Source organism: Mytilus galloprovincialis, chromosome 7 (genome assembly GCF_965363235.1).
Source record: "Mytilus galloprovincialis chromosome 7, xbMytGall1.hap1.1, whole genome shotgun sequence".
In the NCBI taxonomy this organism is placed as follows: Eukaryota; Metazoa; Mollusca; class Bivalvia; order Mytilida; family Mytilidae; genus Mytilus; species Mytilus galloprovincialis.
Genome location: NC_134844.1, coordinates 59198275 through 59202997, shown reverse-complemented (window position 1 = coordinate 59202997; position 4723 = coordinate 59198275). Strand labels below are relative to the sequence as shown.

The window sequence follows — 4723 nt, the reverse complement described above, 5'->3', positions numbered from 1 at the left end:
TATGTAGTGCTTAACCGATTGATATTTCTGTCCGTCTGTCTAGGTATTAAGAATAGAAATGGGTAATGTGTAAAAGAGGCAACAAACTAAACTCACTAATGAACTAAAAAATAATCAAAAGCATTAAAGACTAACAAAGGACAGCGACTCCTGACTTAGGACATGCGGAAACATGCGGATAAACATGTCAAACATAGAGCTTTTAAGGTTGCTTTGTATTTATACATCCATGATTTTCAATTAATGAGGTTAAGCATTTCTTAGATCTGATGAAGGATCCAGAAAAGCGCTACTAACGCACAAAATTCTTAAAATGTAATTTTCATTAATCCATCTATAATTTTAATAATAAAAGATCGCTGTAACATACACCAGTATTTATACTGGTTCAATAGCAACGAAATAACATCTTGGTGCGCTCATCTAGTGAATCTGTTGCAAGTGGATCAAATGCAAAGTCTTTCAACTCTTTTTGGCCTACGGAATTGACGTAAATATTTGGATCAGCATCAGTTACTGATATGCTTCCTGAAAAAGATTTGTATTTACTGTCCCCGTCAGATAAAAAGTAGGGAAGACACGGTTCCCCCTTTTTGTCCGTAACGCTAACAAATGCCTGACTGGTACCGAGCTTTGGATTCCTGACACCAACAAAAGCATAACTCCACATAGGAATACCTACATCATTTACAATGTAATTTTTATAGCTCCCTCGATATGTTATTCCATTGGATTGGACAATTGCAACGGTTTGTTGGCATAGATCTGTACTGTTATCTTGGTATTCACATCCAGTTATGTTTGTGTATCTAATATTTCTATTAATAGCATTTTGATAGATTATTTTTATTGGAACAAATACCCAGTCGTCCATTGTTCCGTTGTTTGACATCACTGAAATGTCATGCTGTGGTGAAGATAAATGATTTGTTTCTATCCATTTTTGTTGATTTTCAACTTTTCTTAGTTTTTTCCCTAACGGAATGGCTCGACATCTATTATGTTTGGTATCACATTCTAGATATGGAGAATTTGAACATTCAGGGCATGCCGGGTATTTTTCGTATTCATAAATATGCTTTGTAAAGTATTCACTATATCCATCAATTTGTCTTAATGGAAAAAATCGATCCATGTGGTCATATGGCTTGTGCATTTTACTTTTGGATATGACGAAATCGTCTTGCGGGTGTTTGATGCGATTCTTTAATTGTGTGCAAAATAATTCCCAAATGGAGTCGATAAAAGGATGATGAATCCAGAAAAATGGTTCCTGAGAACTCGTTTCAAAATTATTCATTTGTCCTCCGATAAAAGAATGAACATTATTGTGTATTGCCTCAAGGTTCGTTCCCCTGTCAGCCGTTGGGTGTACTATTTGACGATGGCTTTGTTTTTTCAAAATATTTCTAATTTGATACGGATATATTAGATCACCGTCATTGCCAAAATGTCGAACCAAGGGTTTTTTCAGGATTGTTTTCCAGTTGGCAAACGGTCCGTTGATTACTTTTCCATTTCCGTTTCCCATGAAGTCTTCAGTAAACATTCTTGATTTTCTCGCGATTCCTCCTATTGCGTCTAATGAACTTTGCCAATAACACAAAGTAATATTAGGGTTAACTTTCCTAAGTAATTCTTCAAATCTGAAAAAAAACAATAAACAAATACAAAATGTAGTGCACTGTCAGAAAGAGAAAAAAACTTTGGATTTTACTGTTTTTAAATTTTCGTCATTACGCGTCACCATGCCCTTAAGTAATTTTTGTTATGTCCCTCATTAGACTTTTAAATTAGTTTAAATGAATTTCAAAGTCAATTTGGCAACTTTCGTCTCTATTTTATTCGCATATGCAACTAATTGAATGTTCTTGTCAATACTCCTCTGATTGATGAACTGTTGAATTGGTATTCTAGCATTTATCTTTATTATAAATAGACCATATACATAGGTATAGAGAAGACATGCAATTATGTACAAAATGCTGTGTATCATGGTAATTACTTTCAAAACATTGAAATAATATGAAAAAAAGATGAAAAGAAAAAAAGAAAAAAAGTATTGTCTACCAAACTTTTATACTTTAATAGTATATTCAAAACCATTTAGAGTCAATTGACGAATTTGAATTTTTGCGCCTTTGCAAAGATAGGACATGTAAGTGTTGTATGATAACAATTTCAGTTCATTTATATGTTTTGGAGTTTAGTATGACGTTCATTTTCACTGAAATAGTACACATTTTTATTTAGAGGCCAGCTGAAGCTCGCCTCCGAGTTCGGAATTTTCTCGCTGTGTTGAAGATCTTTGGTGGCCTTTGGCTGTTTTATGATCTGTGGTCGGATTGTGGTCTCTTTGGTACATTCCCCATACCCATTGTTCGCCATCGGACGTTAAACTTTAATTAGGCAAGCAACAAGCATAGTGTGTCTTACCACCACGGCAATAATATCTAAAAACAAGAATGTGTCCAAAGTACACGGATGCCCCACTAGCACTATCCTTTTCCATGGACCGTGAAATTGGGATATTATCTAATTTGGCATTAAAATTAGAAAGATCATATCATAAGCAACAAGTGTACTAAGTTTCAAGTTGATTGGACTTCAGCTTCATCAAAAACTACCTTGACCAAAAACTTTAACCTGAAACTCCCACTTTTATTTTCTATGTTCAGTGGACCGTGAAATTGGGGTCAAAAGTCTAATTTGGCTTAAAAATTAGAAAGATCATCTTATAAGCAACAAGTGTACTAAGTTTCAAGTTGATTGGACTTCAGCTTCATCAAAAACTACCTTGACCAAAAACTTTAACCTGAACGGACGAACGGACGCACAGACGGACGGAGCCACAGACCAGAAAACATAATGCCCCTCTACTATCGTAGGTGGGGCATAAAAATCTTTCCGTACTACAATGTCCCCATTTGTAATTAAATGAGATATAAATTTGAACTGTACATGTTATTTATAGAAAATGCCTGTACCAAGTCATGAATATGACAGTTGTTACCCATTCATTTGATGTGTTGGAATTTTTTATTTTGCCATTTGATTAGGGACTTTTCTATTTGAATTTTCCTCGGAGTTCAGTATTTTTGGGTTTTTTTTTTCTTTTGACTTTTTTTTCTTAATTGTTGGTTTGTAAGATCATCTCTCTTACATCTCTAGATCACAACCTAAAATAGTAAGATGTGTATTTAAAATCTTTAATTTCATACAAATAAGAAATAAGGAACGTTTGTCCTACATTGTTTATGTATGTAAGTGGTCCGTTGCGATACTGGATAAAAGGTACCGTACTGTATATTTTCATATAACTACATTAGATGTACAATTCATTATGATACGTTATTCTATTGGCTAACAGCAATATTGCTTCTAACGGTCATTATAACTTTTTTTTTAAATGCTTCTTTTAGTAATTTTATAAAACATTCGTAAATTTGTAAAATCGCTGACCGTGCGCACATTATAAGAATGAAGAACGGTAACAAAATGATCTTTTGTCAACGGTTTTACACCCCAAGGAATTCGAATTTACAAAAAGAAGCTTTCAATTCTGAATTACTTTCGAGTTGACACATTTAATTAAAACAAAAATCATAGTTTGACTTACTTCAAAATGAAAAATCTGTGCCATCCAGGGAAGTTTGGACCATAGTGGACAGAATATATCATACGCTTGGTGTGCATGTTAGCAAAATTGTCATAAACATTTGGTGAAAGACTCTGAAAGGAAAAACAATTCACTAGAGAAAATGAGATGAATTCAATTGTTTGCCTATAAGTCAATTCGAAAGATACTGCTATATTTTATTATATCAATGCGATATTTGTCTTATATAATTGCGATGTGATTTTAATATCAAAAATTTAGGAATGCAATATTTTTCTAATATAACTGCGATAGTTTTCTCATAAAAAATGAATACGATAACACGTCACAATGCATGTCAAGAAAACCGCAAACTGTTCACAAGCATAGTTCATGACCGGTTTTTAATGTTTGAGGCCCAATATCACTAAAAATTTAGTACCTGTAACAAAATTAACGCTTACATGAACTAATCATTTGAAAAATTTAGCTTGACCCTATTTATAGTTGGCAGTGTTAACAACCTGTTTAGTGCATTGTTTTCGATCATATATGGATTTGCCGACTTCTTCTATTTGAAGTGATGATGCAATGGCGGAATTTAAATGCGGCTTCTGTAAATAGTCTACTAACCTATTAAATTCTAATATAGGTCACACTGATATAGCCTATTCACATGGGTTATATCGAAATAGACAAAAAAATATTATTACAGGGAAGGAAAAAACATTCATTAATCCAATCCAATCCAATACGGATCCAAATTACACTTGATAATGAATATTCAAATGGAAAAAATATATATCCCAAACAAAGAAAAATGTCCCGAAATTTGAAGATACCAACTGAGCAGCCTCAGACTATAAATTAAAAACTTCAGATAATACGAATGAAAAATCTTGTCAAACAGAAGAATTATCTATTCATGATTAACAAAAAAAAAGTATTGAGAAGTAACAGTTACTGTTCTTGTTGGATATCAAAGATTTTTACCATTCGCAAATCGATATCTCTATGCACATTATCAGCTCGCCGCTTTAATAATCTTTTACATTGCGATGACCCTGAGGGCATTTCGATGTATAATAATTGTTGCCACAGAGATTTGACTTTCGTTTTTGACTG

General features: G+C 33.2%; 1 long non-coding RNA gene across 1 annotated transcript; it reads right to left on the bottom strand.

Annotated features, from left to right (window-relative positions):
* Positions 1–329: 329 nt before the first annotated feature.
* Positions 330–3726, bottom strand: LOC143081816 (uncharacterized). Its single transcript, XR_012980104.1, has 2 exons — positions 3620–3726; positions 330–1646 (listed from the first exon to the last, which is right to left on the bottom strand). It is a non-coding gene; the product is annotated as an uncharacterized LOC143081816 (long non-coding RNA).
* Between the last annotated feature and the right edge of the window lie 997 nt (positions 3727–4723).